The sequence below is a fragment of the Crocodylus porosus genome, unplaced genomic scaffold (assembly GCF_001723895.1).
Source record: "Crocodylus porosus isolate Cpor-Errol unplaced genomic scaffold, CroPor_comp1, whole genome shotgun sequence".
NCBI classification, from domain to species: Eukaryota; Metazoa; Chordata; order Crocodylia; family Crocodylidae; genus Crocodylus; species Crocodylus porosus.
In genome coordinates, this window is record NW_017728922.1 from 8317848 (window position 1) to 8337570 (window position 19723).

Consider the following 19723-nt stretch of genomic DNA (forward strand, 5'->3'; position numbering starts at 1 on the left):
CCATGCTGGACATACCTACTGTTGGCTCTGGATTTAGGATCCAGATGCCTTGTTCTGGTGGGGGGACCGAAAGCCCCCCACCCCGCCTCCAGTGGGGTGGATGAGATGGGCTGGTGGTGTGCCCTCTGTCTATGGTGGTCTCCAGGACCCCTCCAGGGGGTGGGGACGGGGAGGAGGAGGAGGAGGACTTGGGTGGGGAAGGAGTCTCTGCTTTTGTATTCTTCTTCCCTCCTGATGACTCTTCATCTGTGGCTATCACTGATTGGTCTCTCTGTGTTCATCATGCTGTCCATGTCCTGTGTTGTCAGCCAGAATCCCATTTTTATAAACACACCACATGCCTACATTCTAATTTGGGACTTTTACCGATACCCTCCTAATTTGGTCTGTTCCCCCAAAACTGGAAAATCCTGGCTCCCTGCTTTGGGGCCCTGCGAGCTGGTACCACCTTATCTCATGTTATGGAACAGCATGGTACATGCCCCAGTTTCCTAGGCTGTGTGTGTATTCATTGGCCTTGCTGTGTTAGACAGCCTGTCTGCTTCTGAAGGATCAGAAAACTGTGTATGAGATGCAGGCTTTTAGAAATCAATTAAACCCTGCTGCCCACCCTAAACCATTTTAATGCGTGTGTGTGTGTGTGTGTGTGTGTGTACACACACACACACACACACACACACATGCCACCACCATATATATAAGCCACCACTACATGTATGCTTTAACATGCATTAGTCTATTTTAATGAACTTTACAATGTCACTAAAAATGTGCTATTTAGCTAATGAACATTAAAATAGGCTAATGCACATTGTCACTTAAAAACTGTGCGTATTAATGCACATTTAGATGGTCCCAGAGGGCCCATCTAAATACATGTACCTTTGTCTGATCAAATGTGCTGGAAATCCAGCCCATCGGAGCAGACTCAATTAATTGAGTCTGCAGAGCATGAGAGCTGACGTGCCTGACGCTGCGTCACATACATTTGTATAAACAGTGAAATGTATGTCAGTGTGCAGAAAATGGTAGCGGTGTGCTTTTGAACTAAAACACTTTTGATGTGTTTTAGTTCAAAAGTGCGCCACCACCATTTTCTCAGTGCTGATGCACATTTTGCCATTTATACAAATGCATGCGCCACAGCACCGCCGTGCGCTTTTAAAAGCACACAGTGCTGCAGTGCATGCATGTGTAGAAACACCTATAGATACTAGGTTTAACGTGCATTAACTAAAGCGCATTGATGCATGTGTAGATGCATCCACTGTGTAACTGGGCCAGTTGTGCTATGGTTTCTGGCTCCATTTTGTTATTTTATATTCAAGTTCTCATACCACCCCATCCTCATAGCATATGATACCTTCCGTCAGGTGATGCCTTGCATGAATAATCAAGGTTATCCTATTAGTGTAATTTCCCCTCTGAAATGCTTCTTTTGACCCATGCTATTGACATTTCCTTAGCTTGTTTTCTACTCCTTTAATGGTAGACTATGTGGGGAATATTTTAGACAAATCACGCAAAAGTGGTCTATAATTGCCACTGTCACACAGAGCCACTGCCGCTGAAGTCCTCATTATGGGGCACAAAGCTTTCTTGGGAAATGTCAATGTACTTCTTTTATTTTCAGCTGAACTCAGATTGTTGCGGGTGTTGTATAGATCTTTTATTTTTTTCCCCCCTTTTATTAGCATCTCTTAAATATCAAAATGGTTCACATCACATTCAGTCTACAGAACCCGTTGTTAACCTGCCTGGTCAGAGATAGCATTTTCAAGAGCTATTAATAATAAATAAGCAGAGAACTTCCATACAAAAGTAAAATGGCAATAATAATCACACACCTCTCCAAGGCAGAGTGAATTGGAAACTCCTCAGAGGCACTTGTCCGCAGATGTTCAGATACCAAAAGGATGGGTGACTTTTATAAAAGAAACTAACTTGAAAGTTAAATAGTTACAGAGGCTATCTTGGTATAGGTGCTTTTGGCATCACAGAGCATGTTGGGGCACTTAAAGGATACTTTTAATTATTCAATATTATTATAGAATAATATACATTTTATGCAATTAAATACAATTAATTAATAGAATCCCAAACTTGTTGTTGGAGAAACTGAGGCACAGAACTCAAAGGACTTGTCTGAAAGACTCAAGGTGAGTTATCATTTGTCTATCATGTTTCTTAGGCTCCTTTGTATAGAAGTAACTGGAATTCTTCATTCCCTGTTCTGCGTGTAGGTCCTTAAAGAATAGAGGAATTGCCACACCCAGGCAGACCTTTGAGGTCTATCTAGTTTATCTACACAAACACCAGATGTTTTAGAAGAAAATGTTATGAACCCCTTACCTGTCAGATGCAGGATAATTTTCCCCCAGCACTGGCTCCTACCCAAATCTGGAAAGAAGCCGACTTAGAACTCTAAAGAATGAATTTCGACACCTCTTCAAAATCGGTGATTCATAGAGTGTAAGAAGCTGGAAGGGACCTTGGAAGATCATTGGGTCCAGCCCCCTGCACAAAGTAGGAAAGACAACTGGGGGTCAGGTGACCTCAGTGAAGTGACCGTCCAGTCTCCTCTTGAAGATTTCCAGGGTGGATGATTGCACCACATCTGGAGGGAGCTTATTCTACAGTTTGGAGACCCTGGCTGTGAAGAAGTTTTTCCTAATGTTGAGCCTGAAACAGTCTTCTAGGAATTTTTGGCCATTACTCCTGGTTTTCCCCAAGGGTGCCTTGGTGAACAGTTGTTCATGGAGCCCTTGAGGTATGCTTCTGATGTAGCCGTAAGCTGCTACCAAGTCCCCTCTCAGCCTTCTCTTCTTCAGGCTGAACAGTCCCAGGTCCTTCAGCCTTACGATGAAATAACTGAATATTTTTGCTATCTATAGAAATGTGAAGTCCCTTTTTGAATCATGCTGAGACCTTTGTCTCAGTGATCTCCGCAGTTTAATCACACATTGGATAAAAAGATTTTTCCCTTTTTATAAGTTTTTCAAAATTTCATTGAGCATTGTTCATATGTTACAAGAGAGAGAGAACAGAAAAATGCTGGTCTCTTTCTACCATTTGTTAACTCTTTTACCCTGTCTTTATTTGCATTTTTTAAAAACTTAAAATAATCCCAGTCACTCCTTTGGTGGGGAGGATGTCCAGTATAGCACACCGTAACTGGATCAAATGGTACTGTTGATTTATGGAATCATTAAATGATGTGGTGGATATCAGAGTAAAGGAAGGCAGCAAAGTAAAGGATTGGAAGACTTCCAGATAATTCCCTGCCCTGTCAAAACCATCTTACTCAGATTTTGGCAAGTCACTCAGGTTTGATTTTTGCACCTCCTGAACACCAATACCTGCCATTGTTTTCCCTGGGTGTTGTGGATGTCCCACAACAGTGAGAAACAAGCTCTTGGGTTCATTTTGGGCTTAAACCTTTGCCTGGGATGGTTTAGATAGGGAAGGTCTAATCTCTAGCAAATTGTTGCAATGGATGACATGGATGACATCTTTAAGGCCCTTCTAGGCCATTTTTCTATGGGGATATTGAAAATTTAGAATTTGTGGTTCATGGGAAATATTTTCCAAATTCATTTGTTATCAAATAATAAAACAAATACTTTAAACATTTCTGATAAAAACAGTTCTGAAAAAAGTTTCAGGACATTTTGCATTTGGAATTATCCTTTTTATCTTAAGAATTCATAAATGTAGTTGTGAATCTTATATTACATAATTGTATTTTAATTTTTTTTAAATTATTTTAAGACAAGCCAGATTTAGTATGAGGTACATGCTACAGCTTGACAGCATGCTAGTTGAAATATTAAGATGATTGACTTACCATGAAATATTGCAAAATTAAAATATGGAAAAGGAAGATCCCATAACATTCTTTAATGATATATTTTTTAAATTGAAGTGTTTCCTGATGGGAAATTTTATCCAGATAAGCATGTTCTTCAAAACAGTTTGCTTTCAGTGGGTGCATCTATATGTGAAATTAATGAAATGCAATAAATTCCAGAGCAGTTTGAGCCAGAGTCAGCTGCAGTGTCTACATGTAGTATCTACATGTGCACCTAGGACAGCAGCAGTTTGAGCTAGTCCATAGCAGCCCTGGGTTGGCAGCAAGCATGGGAGGGTGAGCCCCAGGCTCTGGGTGTCAGTGTCAGGCAATGGAGGAGCTGGATGGGGCACAAGAGTGCTAAAGCCGTGCAGCAGGCAGCACCTGCATGTTAGCAGCATTGTGGCCCAGACAGCCCCTGTCACTGTCTACATGTGCATTTTGTTGTACTTTATTACTCTGGTGGAGTTAATTAGTTTACATCTTAATATTGCTGAGCGTATAGACAGTGACACTTTATTGTGGAGCTAATTAGTCAGTCAAGTCAATGAAGTGAGAGGGATTCAAGAGTGGAGAATGAAAGGTAGTCATGTTGGTGTGAGTATGGGGGAATGGAGCTCTGTGCTGACTTTCAGGTTCCTTCCTTCCCCCTAGCAGCGAAGATCCTGCAGAAACCATAATAAACCAGTCTTAGCTGTACAGAAGGCTGTATACACTTAAGGAGTTAATGCAGTGTTATATATAACAAGGAAAGATCTCTCATGCATAAGGCACCTCTCAATCTGAATGATCCCAAGCAGGTTACGTATTTTAATACAGAAGGTAAGTTATCTAGCACTGAGATGCAGCAGCCTCTGGAGAGAAACATGGCAACTGTTCAGCAATGCACAGCAACACTAGGATGGAAATTTGGGACTGGGAGTGACATCTCCAGATGCTGGGGGATTTGCGGATTCAAAATGTGATTAGTTTAAAGGGATACTGGTGAACACCGGACAGGACCACAAGTGCTTACTAGTACCATGCTGTTGCAACGATGCTGTCAAGGCTGGCCTTAGGGGAAAATGGTGCCCTGGCTGGACATGTCTTTTGGGGCCCTTTCGTTGAGTTTAAGTATGTAGTAGTATTAGGCAGGTGGGCAGGGGTGTGGGGTGCAGTCTGGTGGGGAGGTGGAACAGCATGGTGTGCCAGGGCAGGCACCACTGTTGCTATGCAGGGCCAAGGCAGGAGGACTGGAGTAGGTGCCACCTGGTCTGCATATACTTGGCCCAGCCCCTTCTGTGCAGCAGCTGGAGGTGGTGGGGTGGGCTGGGTTGGGCACCTCTCCTCCTGCCTGGGGTGGGGGCAGGGAGAGAGCACTGCTGTGAGTGCGGGCTGCTCACACATGTACGTATAGTGTGTGTGTGGGAGGGGGTTCCCCCCTTGACCACAGTGCCCTGGGTGGTCACCCACTTTGCCCACCTCTAAGGCCAGCCCTCGATGATGTACTGGTTGACAAGGAAGAGCGCCATCTACTCACACTCTAACCTCATTTTTGTAGCCATGTGCAGACCAAACGTCTCCATATCCTTGCTCAATTGTGTGCAGCTCATGATATATGAAAGGATTTGAACTGGTAGGAAATTTTTAATGAAGCAATTTTTCACCAGAAGAATCCTTTTGACAAAGTTTTTGGGGGGTGGAATATCAATTTTGGTAACCCTTAATTTAGAGCAAAATGAAAACTGTCCATCTCTCACTCTGAAATGGAAAGTTTAATTTTTTCTGCTTTGAAACAACTTTGTTTTAATATATATTTTATATACAATGGGAGTTTAAAGGTTGAAATGGAAATGAAAAATTTCAGCGGATCTAAAATTCTTATAATGAAAATTCAATCTAATGGGGGAACCCCCCCAAAAAATATTATTTTAGCTTTTTATTCAGTTCAAAATGAAAAAAAAAAATATCACCATCTCATTTTTCATGGAATAGTTAATCTATCTTTCAGTGAGCTCTGAACAGGATCCCAATCACTAATGAATGCATTACAGGTATAAGGAAGAGGAGTTTATTTGTATCACATTATTCATTTCTTTCCCTTGCTGGGTTAGTCAGCCCCTGTATCTAATCACAGAGAGTGCTTATTTTAAAAAGTCATCAAGATAGAGATAGAGCTTCTGTGACCAGATGATTGGGATTGAGACCTCAGGCATGCTTATATCTGTTTGGTCTGAATTCTGACATCCCACTGTTACGTAGCTAGAGCTGCTTGCTGTTAGGAATTAGAAAGAATGCAGGTGTTTAGTGCCTTTAAGACTCAGCACTTGACGAATTCTGGGATTTACATGGAGAATAGAGGTAAAAGTGATGAGTGTGTGCATGAGCACTTGTCTAGGGGGTAGCAGCGAAAGTTGGCAGCAAGTGGGTAAACGAGCTCCTGTGTTTAAGTTGTACAGGTTGCGGAAAGTTTGCGTCTAGCCAGTAATGCCTATAGCTCTCCATGGGACACCCTTGAAGCTTGCAGGTTGCCTGCTTCTGTAAACAAAGTAATAATGAACATAATTATGGATAATTTCCAGCTTCTAGCTCATACTCAGAAGCGAAGCTTCAGAAATACAGAATTCTGGTTTCACTGGCTTGACCTGGAGTCCCAGCTAGAGTAGGGTGACATTTTCCTCTAATTTTCATGCATATTTTTAAAACAATTTTTCTTTCCTTCCGACCCCATTTGCACACATCTTTGCCCTAGTTACCACTAATATCAATATATATTGCAGCAGTGCCTAGCAGTTTCAACCAGCTTGATATTGTGCTTCTAGTCATGACACAAACAGAGTAGATGGCAGTTCATCTCCCAAATAGCTCACCATGTAAATAGTTGAGAGAGACACTCAAGGCATGTAGTAACAAGAATGTTTGGGGAGGTGGCAAATCTGGAGCAAGTGTTTCACAATTCATCTACCCAGGGTGGAGGAAAGGGTTGTGGGGGCTTGATCCTGGCAGTTACGGGTCATCAGCTGACCATGTGACGATGTGAGTTCCTCCTAGGTCCTGTGGGAGGCTGTGTATATGTAGAGGGCAGAACTTGGGAATCTGCTCTCACCACTGCAAGGCAGCTGCTTATAGCATGGAAGGTGGGACCTGGGAGATTGTCCATAGCAGCACTTCATAGCAGATTGAGACAGGTGGTAAGAGCATTCTCTCCAAGTGAAACTAAAAAGCAAGGAGCTGAGGTGGAGGTCAGCTCTGAACATAAGTGGAATTTTTGCTGCATTGTAGATGGTTTCAGAAGAATAATAAAGTATTTCAGGGTGGGTTTACCCTATATTTTATATTTCCCACTGCCTCCATCAAGGGTAGAAGGGAATTTAGATAAAAAGTAGTTGACTGTACTCAGTTCTGCCTAATGCACAAGCGAAAGTGTTCTAGGATCTCCAGTGATCATCTAAGGTCAGGCTGTCATCCCACACAGAGTGCCTTTTATTTACTGAGGCCTGAATTCTGCTGGGAGTTATATGCCCAAATTCCTTTGAGGATCTGGCCCTAAGACCCTGATCCTGCAAACATCTCTACAGGTGAAGTTGACTCATGTGAGAAGTGCCAGCCATCTTCATGGCATTGCTCCCATTTATAAAGATCCTCGTAAATGATTGGAGGACTGAGGATAACTCAATACATTGAATGTTTGGGACACTGTTGTTCCTTACTGGAACCAAGTGCAAGCCTTTTAGTGGCAAACTCAGCCAGTAGCCACGTTGAACAAGTTTTGCATTGTCTTGTAATAACAGAGTGTGGGCACCAAGGGTGTTTATACACGTTCTCGGGGGTGGAGTGGGGGAACAGCACTTAAATTAGAGCAGCTTCAAGAGCACAGCTCTAGTTAGAGTACCTGGAGAATCTCGTGTAACAGTGTCCCTGCGGTTCAAATGGCAGTGGGGCACTTTATCCAAAGCTCATTGAACAAGCTTTAGATAGAGTGCCCACCCCCATGCTGAAGTGCAGGGACGCTGATACACGAGGTGGTAGAAGGCGCTGGAGCACCTCCACACTCCAGCAGACTTGATTAATGGACTCTGCTCCAATGTGCTGTAATTACAGCGTGTCAGAGCAGCCTCACTGCTTATATACAGCTGCCCTAAGACACTAGGGGTGGGAGCTGGTTTTCCAAGGCATGTGGTCATATCCAACTACATTTCAGAGTCAAGGATCCCAACCCCTCTGATCTAGAACAGATCTTTCTGTATTTGCAGAAAGAGCTCCTGCAATTTATGGTGGTGGGAGAGAGGATTAGAAGCCCACTAGGACTGAAACATCCTCTCTCTTTTGCCTACATAAACGTTTGACCTCATTTCGAGTTACACTTCTGCTGCCACTGCTTTTGCTTCTTTTTTCATTTCCAAAATGAAAAGTATAACACAGGGGAAAGATAAAGTCTGAAATCCATTAAGAGTTTTATTCTGTGGACTTTTAAAATACCATCTAACCTTGGAGTTGTTTCGGTTCGTGGAGGCTAAGCTGAATTCTATTATTGCTCTTATAACTTTACTAATCAGACCTACCTTGCAGATTCTTATGATTTGGAACATTTAAATGAATTAAACACGCAGATTTCATTTTTAATCTTTCCTTAACTTCAAACAAGTTATCCTTTTTCACATACCTAATTACCTAACCTGTTTTAGATAATCATACTATGTGTGTATATATGCATTACGGCTGTGAATGTTGAATATCCAATCTCTCTGGAATGATCCATGGGGAAGTAAGGGTAATTAGTCTCTAACAAATACAAATTTGGAAACATCTGTGCAAATTTAAGCTTAGGGAACAGGACTAGGGAGCAGATTTTAGCTAAAGAAGAGAGCAAGAAAGGGAGAACTCATAGTCCTAGGCAAATATTTCAATTAAATTAGTCTGCTCAAGGAAATTAAATAAGCTGAAATTGAAGTTTGTCACATTTTTTTCATCCTGATATCTGCTTGTTTTAAGGCCCTAAACAGTGAGAAAATGGAGATTAATATATCCATATAGATAGATACAACCCCTCATCTTCAGAAGTGCATGAACACACTGAGTCGCCCATCAACTCAAAGAAATCTTGCATCAAGTCCTTTCACATTTTGTAACAATTAACATGATTTGCCATGTAAAGGAGAACTGCAGTGATTAGTCAGAGGCAACCTGAAATTTCACTGCAGTTCTATGCATTTTACCGTTTCCTGTTCTGTTGAACTTCAAATGTTTTCACAGGACAAAGTCCCTAATTTGGAGGGCCAGTCTGTTGAAGTAGCTCAGGTATGTGCTTCTGAGAAGGAGCCTCTGATTTTTGGTGTTGCCATTTTGAACATAGTGAGCCTTAAATACAGTTACAGAATCATAAAATCATGGAAAATTAGGTGGAAGGGAGCTCAGGAGTTCATCTAGTCCAACCTCTTGCTCAAAGCAGGACCATCCCCAACTAGATCATTGCAGACAAGGCTTGGAGCTTTAGTTGTGTGTTACTATCAGAGTTGCTACTGCAAACGTTTTCTCAGTACAAAGTCCCAAATTTGTAGGGGTAGTCTGCCAAAGTAGTTCAGGTGAGGCAGGACAGACTTCTATCCCTGCTCTAAGTGGGGGTTTGTTGGAAAGGTGGGTTGGTGGTAAGAAGATGAAGCTGGGAGGTAGACAGTTAATGGGACCCCGACCTCTAATGGGATAGGGGTGGGTAATGAAATGGAAGGTGGAAAGGAAATGGGGATTGGTGGTGAAATGAAGGAAGTCATTTTAGTAAAGGGTAAAATGAAAAGAAGAAAACAAACAACAAAAATAAACCCCCCCAACAAAAAAAAGAAAAATAAAAGAAGGTCTCATGTTTTTAAAAATTGGTTTTTAGGATTGGGGCCTTCTGCTTAAAACTGGCCAAGTAACCTTACCCAATAATTACCACTTCAAGCCCATAACTTGTGGCTGAACTCTAGCAATTTTTAGCTATATTGAACTGTTGTTTTGTATTACGCTATCACTTTTCTTTCATAACACAATCTTGAAAGATCGCTATGAGAAGTCTAATGAACTAGGGTTACTATATTTCCAGTTTCAGAAAAGAGGGCACTTGTGGGGGAGGGGTGGGGATATGATTGCGGGGAAGGCAGTGATATGCCTGTGCCCTGGCCCTGCCCCTCACTCCCAAGCCACATCCCCCGCAGCCCTGCTGCTGCCCCTCGCTTCAGACACACAATACCCTGCCCCCAGACCATGCTGGTGTCCCTCACTCCCAACCCGCAGCCCTCCGGTCTCTGCTGATACCCCTCACTCCTGACCCACAGCCTCTAACCTTGCCTGTGCCCCTCACTCCCAAGCCACAGCCCCACCAACTGTACCAGTTCCCCTCACCCCTGACCCACAGCCCTTTGCCCCCTCAGCCCTGGTGCTGCCCCTCAATCCTGACCTACAGCCCCCTGTCCCCCACACCCCTACTGCACATGCAGCTCCCTGCTTCCCCTGAAGAGTGCCCCCTACACTCTTCCCCCATTGGAGGTGCCCCACCTCCCCTGCCCTGCTGCAGTGCCAGTACTGGCAGGCACCTGCCGCCCCCCAATGCCCATCCCCTCTCACACACATACATGCACACACACACATGCACCCCCCAATCCCGAGCCCTGGCCCTACAACCCCTGCCCCCTATAGATTTACTTGCCTGCAGCTGCCAAGGCTGTGTGCAGATGCACTTGATATCCTCCAATCACTCTCCCCCTTTCCTCCAACCCCAAGCAGCAGCTTACTGGAGTAAATTGGGAAGTGCTGGGAAAAACTTTGATTCTAAGCAGAATCCTGGACATTTGTTGATAGTTGATAGAAGAGGTCCAAAAAAGAGGACATGTCTGGGAAAACCCAGATGTATGGTAACCCTACCTGAACTGTCCCCTTCCACTTGCTGAAGAGCTCCTCCTGGAATCTCAGTGTGGGCTTAGGACATCAAGAGGCACAACCAACATGATCTTCACTGCTTACCAGCTGCAGAAAAAATTCTGGGAACAACATATAAACCTCTCTATATGGCCTTCTTTGACCTCATGAAAGCCTTCAACTCTATCAGTTGAGAAGTGCTGTGGAAGGTCTTTCTGAGGTACAGATGCCCACCAAAATCTGTCACCATTTTTGCTGGCTCCATGACAGTATGTGTGTAATGGTTCTCAGTAACAGATCTATCACAGATCTCTTTGAAGTTAAGACTGGAGTTAAGCAAGGCTGCATCATCACTCTAACACTCTTAATATTCCTTACTGTGATGTGATCTGACCACTAACAAGCTTGGAGCTGAAGTGGAGCTAAACTACCAAATGGATGGTAGCTGTTTAATCTCAGCTGACTCTGAGCCAAAAAAGAAGACTACCCTGACCTGAATTATCAACCTCTAGTGCACTGAGGATGCTGTAGTGTGTACTCACTCAGAAGCAGATCTTCAGGCAAAAGCATACAAGAAAATGGGACTGATGCTTAACATTCGGAAGACTAAAGTCTTCCAGAACATTGAGTACTTCCCATACCACAGAAGCCATTTTGCACAGAAGGCTGACATTGATGAACATATCTAACATATCATAGTCTCAAATGTTCAAGTGCAGCCTTTGGATATCTGAGGAAACAGGTGTTTGAAGATTGCAACATCAGATTTGAAACCAAGCTCATGGTTGATCAAGCAGTCATGATTCCTGTACTGTATAGAGTTGAGATGTGGGCAGTGTACAGGATACACCTCAAATTGCTGGAGAGGTACCATCAATGCTGCCTGCAAAAGCTCTTTTGAATCCAGTGGGAAGACAGATGCACCAATGTTACTGTCTTCTCACAAGCAAACACGAGAAGCATTGAGGTGATGATCATCTGGCATCAACTGCTCTGCGCTGGCCGCATCATCCAGATGTCTGACTGCAGATTCCTGAAGCAAGTTTTATTTTTCCAGCTCAGTCTAGGTATACATTCAAGAGAAGGGCAGAGAAAGTGCTTCAAGGATGCCCTCAAGGCCAACTTAAAACGCAACATTGAAATCAACTCATGAGAGACTATTGCTCAGTACTGCCCCAAATGGAGGAAGAGTCTGCTGCAAGGATCTCAGTACTTTGAAACTTCACAATGACAACAGGACCCAGAAAAGCAGGAACATCGGAAACAGTGTGTCGCAGACCAAATCAGTAATCCAGAGCTGTCCATGATGCCTGACTTGCACTAGAACCTGCGGATTCTGGACTGGCCTTGTCAGCCATCTTTAGACCCACAGATAAGGCAGTCTTGGAAGACAGTCATCCTTAACTGTGAGGGATTGCCGATAATTTTTCACAACATCGGACCTTAGCTTCTGGCTATTAAACTCTTTTTAGAGATGTGGAACATCATTTTGTCAGCAGTGCAATTCATTTCCCCAGTTCCTAATGCACAAAGTGACCGGACAACCCCCAAAGATTTCAATTCAGTAAAGAGAGTGGAGGAAGGATAGAGACCTTTGAGAAAAGGAAGAGTTACTGCTTCATTTTCCCTTATTACACAGGCTGGCAGCACCATGACAGCAGAAAATACAGGGAATAGGACATCCTCTCCTAGAGAGACAGCAAACAACTGAAGAAAGATTTTCATTAAAGAGAGACCAGCAAACAGAGAGACAAAAGGGTTTTAGGTGATTTTGCTGTTGCGTAGCATTGTTCGAATAAATGAGCATAGTAGAATTTCTAATTACTTGCCAGCAAGGTGCAAATTAGCTGTTCCTTTCCAACAACTACTACCACTGACTTCTTCCTGCAATCTGATTTCCTTTCCTTTCCCATGGTGTTGTGGTACTGAAGAGAAACCCAGTGGTGCAGGGCTCATGGCTCTGTCTTTCAAAGGGGCCAGAAGGAAAAATTAGAAAAAGCAATTGAAAAACAATAATTAGCAGCTTGAGGTTATGAGCATTGTTAGACCCAGATGGTTTTCAATCAGATCCTGAACTAACATTTTGGTAAAGCAGGTGCAGAACCCAGGAGCCCGGAGAGAGAGAGAGAGGGAGAGAGGGACAGCGTGTGTGTGTGTGTGTGTGTGTGTGTGTGTGTGTAAAAAATTTGGTTGCTCTTGTCTCAGTTTCTAAGTGGGACAAGAAATACATTCCACGTAAAACAAAAATTGCAGCTCAACATGATCGAATAATAATGCTCTGTTCTTTATTTATAGATGGAGAAATTGCCTCACAGATATATTAAATGACTTGTCTATGGTACCTCAGCAAGCTTGTTAGTGTTGTTTTCTTCGTCTTCCTTATAGTGACAGTGGGGTACTCAAGACCATTCTCTCAGAAAGAGAAGGCTATCTTTCATGTAGAAAAAAGCTGTGCATTTTTCTATGTATGCATCCATATTTCTACATTATGTGGAAATTACAGACATGAATGCAACTGTCTGTCTGTACACTCTTCTTGCATATGAAATGACCCCCACTTTTCAAATATTTACTCCAAAAAGAGAAGCCAGAATTTTTAAACCTAGATGCTTTATTTCAGACAGCTAAATAAAAAGGGCTAGCTTTACAATGACATAGATCCTCAACTCCCATTTATTTAACTAAGAGCTACAGCTGCTAAGCAACTTTCAGAATAACCTATTTTCTTACATGCTTAAATTGGGGTGTAGGCTCCTGTTGAAACTATTAGACCAAATGGCTTCTTCAGAGTCATACAAAGCAGTTAAAAGAGTAGATGAGGGATGGCCACTCACCAGGCATCTCAATTCCTTTCTGCAACCACTAAATGGAAACATGCTCCAAAAAAGGAAACCAGGCTTTGCTGAGCTAGTAGAAGCTGTGCTATGCTAAACCTTCCTCAGGTAAATGTGTTCTTAGCCTATTTGACAGCATGGTATAGAGCAATTATCTCTCCAGTGAAGATACCAGGAGAGCAAGACGTTTCCCAAATGAAAAGGTTTTGTTTTTTGCTGCAGTGTTCACCTCATTTAAAATGAACCTTAAGCCTAATGCTTGGCTTCCACATCACCAGTGATAATGAAATGCTAACCTGCAACAAGGTGAGAATTCTACTGGTTCTCAGCAAAGATTAAACTCTGTTGATTTTTCTTTTTTAGTGAGTTTAACTTTGATGGTTCTAGAGCTGAAACATTATCTGAGTAGCTGTGGACATTTTCCTACAATTCTTTGGCTTAGTCCTTTCACGTTGGTGTTGAGGTCGAAACTCAAGGACTGAGGCAGGTGGTTGAACTATCAGGGCCTTTTCAGGGTCATCTCTTTCTGCTCCCTTAGCTATCACTTGCAATAATGGTTCTGGTTATGGAGATGTTTGTTTTTTTGCAATGTGGATCCCTACTTACCCTGACCTGAAATGAAACCAACAACTCATTTTACAAAGGCAGCTTGGCACAGATATCAGTAGATTGCTACACACGCAAGGATGCGGGAGGAAATTTGCTGCTCATGGCAGCAGTCTGCTCCTGCCCCTGCAGCATCTCCCTGAGCGCTGGCCAAGTGATTGGCAGGAAGCATAGGGCTAGGAGACACCAAGAGCTGCAGTTCAAAGCACATGACATGTCAAATTGGATATATTTACCCAAAGATAATGCAGGCCACATAGCCCTGCATTGGGGTGGTAGAGCACTGGGTTATTCATGCTGAGATACATGGAAGAGGGGCTTTAGTGTCTGGGCATAGTTCCCCTGGGCTTCACTGTAAAAATAGACTATAGTGGAAGCTCCTTTTAAGGTGGCAGCTTCTGGAGCTATGTCAATGGCAGTATCTGTTCCTTGGGATTCCACTTTGCTGGCTGGAGTAAAGTAACCATGTGGTAAGTATTGTTACAGAGAAGATGACCAACATGTGGCTCCACAAGAGGAGAGGAAGCAAGACCCAGGTTCAAGCAAGACCCAGAACCTAATATTTGGAGTGGTCTACCCCAGTACAAAGAAAGAGCTACTAGTTCTTTACTGCCATTCACTGATGTCCTGACAACATTGTGTTAACACCAGCTGAAATGCGACATTAGCATATAGGCATCTAGTAGGAAGAAAGGAAGCATGTGGAGTGACTCCCCCTGCATTACAACGTCATTCCCTTGCAAATATTTGCAAGTAAAAATAAATTGTTGGAGAAAATCCTAGATACAATCTCCAATTAGATTAAGACTCACAGTTATGGAATAATAATTTATCTAACCACAACTGAAAAGCTTTGCAACTCTTTTAAGATTGATTTTAGCCTATGGCCCTGCAAAAGTGACTTCAACAAAACTTAAGGAGATTAAGTCTGATCATTAAGTGAAAATACTTTTTCGAAACCTTCTTCTAGACACGAGTGACTTTTAACAATGCTGGTAAAAATGAAGATCTTTGTTGCTTCCCAGCTGAGACTGGTTCTTGGAACCTTTATTGGTGCTGTGGTGTCTGATGCCTGGATGAGCGGGTAAGGGAGAAGTGTTTCAGCACCAATACATGCCAGAGCCATCGGTGCCAGATCATTAAAACTCTGCAAGCCTTTGTCGGTACAAGTACAGTTGGCCCAGCCATGGAAGCTCCAAACAGCAAAAGTATAGTCATGTATGGCTGAAGAAATGCTTCAGAAATGGCCAGATCACTGCAAAAACAATCCACAAAAAATGAGAAACATCTCTGAAGCACTGTCCCTTGGAAATCCTTCACAACATGTCTTTACGCTCCAGTGGTCCTCGGCATCCTACAGTGCTCTGCCTCCCCCTTGAGGGTTGTGGTAGGACAGGAAGATAGCCAATGCGCCCTCTTCTGAATGATCAGCTGTTCTCAAGAATCTCCAGAGATATGCAGGGTGTCTTGTGCTTCAGCCTCCCGGCTGTTCTCCCTGACTGAAAAGCAGTGCTGATGCATGCCTTTGTGGCCATTTTGAAACTCTCTGGGGGAGAAAGCAGCAGCTACACATCTGCACAACACTGAATTTAAAGTGCCTTAGAATTCAAACTCATGTCTGTCTATGACCTTCTGTTGTTAAAAATATAGTACATACACTGGAAGCTGACTAAAAGGATGGACTCAGAGTATCTGGATATTCCCACGGTTCAGGGTTGTCTGGGGCTGCAGTTTAGTTTCGGTTCAGCTTCTTTTTAACAGTCCCACTGGGTATTGTGGATGGAGACTGAATTGGGGATTTGCAGTTCCAAAAGATCACTGTTGTTACTTGAGTTAGAGTAGGGATGTCAAAACCAGATCAGCTGGGGGGCCATATTTCTTGCCAGGAGCAAGGGGATTTTTATCACACAGAAAAAGAGGTGTTGCGGGGGGCGGGGAGGACGAGGGGAGGATGACTAGCAAGGAATATGGCCTGTCAGCTGATTTGGGTTACTGAGAACTCTTCACTAGTTTTGCTCACACACAGGTCCTGGACAGAACTGCCTGTCTTGTTGGCTTCTCTGGGAGAGAACATGTTCCCTTGCAGACAGCCCAGCCCTTACCATGATGAGAACCTAGATGACCCATCTTTGTAGGCCAGATGTTTGACACCCTTGACCTAGAGCAGTGATGCTCAGCTCTGGGATGCCTTGAGACTTTTTGAGGGCACTGCACTATTAGGTGTACAAACATGATTCACAAGATAGCCCCGAGATTTCCAATAAGAACCCATGGGCACTTTGACATGTGCTCTGATGCATTCTGATTAGAATGCGTTGGAGCAGATTTGATTAATCAAGTTTCCTAGATCATTTTAATCAGAATGCTTCAGCATGCTGCACTCTCTTGTGTATCCTGTGCCCCATGTTTTAAAATGGTGGTGGGGGCGCTTTAACTAAAGCTTGTCAAATGAATTTTAGTTAAATCACCCCCAGCCCCATTTTGAAACATGGGATGCTGAATACATGAGGTGTTTCAGGTGTTTTAATTAGAGCGGCTCTAATTAAAATACTCCCCTCCCCACCCCAGACCATGTTTATAGGCACCCCATAGTGTTAAAAACCTTCTGTCCTGTTGCAGTCTTTCTGACCTCTTTGTGACAGAAGAATGGCTCTATTATTTTTCTGTAGTCAAAAAATTAGTCACCACTAAGAAACGGCATTTGCTGAGGGGTGCCTTGAGTCTCCTGAGGGGTGTTTTCCATTTCAAAAGGTTGAGAACCACGTAGCTAGAGGAATAGGTAGGCCCAATTGCAGAAGTTGTCCTCTGTGGACCAGTCACTTTATGAGATCACAACATATTGTCTTGTTGGAAGGTACACATGATCAACAGAAAACTGGACTGCATCAAAAACCCTACATTTAAAGAACATAAAAGTTGCCAAGTTCAGCATGAACAAATCAGGAATCTTCAGACTTAAGGTTGTACATGCAACTAGATCTTCTCAGTAAAATAGTTGTAAGAATTTTTTCAATGGGACAGACATCTGTCATTGAAAATTTTAGTTGGAACCATTAAAGTATGGCAACGATAAGCAAGTGAAAACAGGATCTTGTAACAGTGTTGGACAACTTGGATTAAAGGTATTGCTACATATGCTACTTTTAACATTTACCAATTCTGTTTCCTCTCCAACCTTAATGGAGTGTAATGTGACTGTAAGTATAGCAAGGGAGATGTTATGGTTCTGTGTAGGTGCTCTTAATTGTGTGTAGTCTTACTGTCTGTCTGTCTGCCTGCGGTGCTGTGCTGTGACTCAATGGCTGTTAGAAAATGAATTACACACTCAGTAGTCTCTCTTGGAGTCATGTGCTGAGATTCTCTGAAGGCCTCAGAAATGACCCAAGTCTTCTCCTGTTTAAATGGGATTTTTACCCACGGTGTAAAGTTAGGCTGACACTGACTGTTTCTGAAAATCCTACCCTTAGGCTCAAGTTTTGCTCTGCATATGTGGATAATGTAGCACTCCTAAGTCAAGTCCCTTTAACCATTTTACCTTATATTCCCAACTGATTTTTTTCCTCATCTGAAAACAAGGAGATGGATTGGTTTATGGTATTTATAATGCTGGGAATCCAGCTTCAGCTCCTGGCTGATATATTTTGGAGGCTTTCCATTACAGTGTCTTGTGGAATTTATATCTTGGGGAATGTTTACCTGTGACCAGGTAGTGGTTAATTGTTGAGAAGCTGAACTGGAGATGCCACATAGAATAATTCTTATTCTTATTTTGAGCACTATGATTATATTTTCCATTGAGTTATCTTTGTAACTGAGATGTTCTCTTCAGACTGCTCATTTCATCAAGAGATACTGAAGGAATTGCTAACACCTCTGGTTTATTTCTCTTACTGCATCTTTCGTGTCCCTGGTTCTAACCACTAGATGATTTGCATCCAGACACTTCCTTTACCTGATCTGTAAGCCAAAACTGGAGGATGATCCTATGGTGAAGGCAATACAGTTGAGGTGCTAAGAGTGCTAAGTTCGGTTCCCAACTGTGCTCTAGGCTTCTTTTACGAATGTGGGTGAGTCAGTTTCTCTGCACCTCAGTTTCTTTTCTCTAAAATGCAGTTGGGACATCCTTTCCCCACATGGGTATTGTGTGCATGAATTAATTAGTGCATTTGAAGAGACTGGTAATTTCCAGTAGGAGGTAAAAATGACCTTGGGCTGAGAGATAGGATCTCTCCTGAGTTCTTAGTCGTAACTCTGATAGTGACTTTTTCTGTGTCTTTAGGCAAGTCACTTAACCTGTCTGTGTTTCAAGTGCCCCTCCTCTGTAAAATGGATATTCACATGCTTGGCTCACTTGGGTGTTTGACAGCAATAATTAATCAATGCTTGTATGTTGCTCCTAGGTATTGTTCTTTCTGACCTGCAGTGCAGTTAACAATCCCACATAATGGTGGGGTTTTTTTTTGTTGCTTCTAAGCACAATGTCCTTCCGTATTTAAAGAGGAGTTTCTGTATATTAGAGAGGAATACTTGAAAGCTGTTATTATTAAATTTAATGCAGATGGCTTTATGGCGTAGTTGGTTAGTGTGCTGGGCACTAACCTCTAGATATTTGATTTGAATAGGAGTTTCAAAGGGTTGCATATTAGTCTCCATTAATCCACAGGGGTATTAGTCTCCATTCATCCACAGGGGAGTCACTAGCTATGCAATTGGAAATGCTTGCACTGTAAGATATGAAAACAATGAATTCCATTTGCGAATGTTTAACAAAGCTCCAGCTGACTCAACCAGATGGATTCCCTTTCCATCTGTGTGGAAGGGCTGCTATCTGTGAGGGTCCCAGGTGGGTCTTGCCTTTAATACCAGGCCATGATAATGTGCATAATGCACAGTGAATCTGGCTACTAAATCGTTCTGTCTAATTGCTTGCTTGTTTTGGTGCCTCTCCATCAGTTGGCAGGCACAACAACAACATGAGCTGTACTTGGAAGGATTTCCTTATGAGAAATTGGCAGAAAGGAGGACTTTGAACTATCTTACTTGGGGTCCATGAAATCCACAGGAGTCTAGCCGATTTTTTTCATCAACTTCTATGAAGTTCCCCATAAAATTCAAATGACAGTGGACAAACACTCTGACTGACACCCACTCCATGAAGAATTTGAGAGGTGAAGATGAATGAAAAAAATGTCAAAAATATCTTTTTAAAAAGAATATTTTTGTGAAAATTTGGAATTTTTAACACAGGATCCCAGAAATTAACTCCATCCAGTCTGGCACCCTGGCTCCACTAATGGCTAGGATTGGATGATTTTTCAGAGGAGGTTACAAAAAGCCCTGTACCTGATAGTTGCAGAGTAATTGGTAACCTATGGCACTGATTCCTACTGTGAGGGGGCCAGGACCCCAGGGGACCCGGCCGAGCGAGAAGTTGGCGGGCCGTCCAACTTCCGGGATCAGACCCGGAAGTCTGGCCGGAGAGTTAAAGTTTCCCGGAACATAAACTGGGCCGGGGTGAGACCGGCCCGGGGTGATAAAAGCAGCACCCCTACCCTGGCTAGGG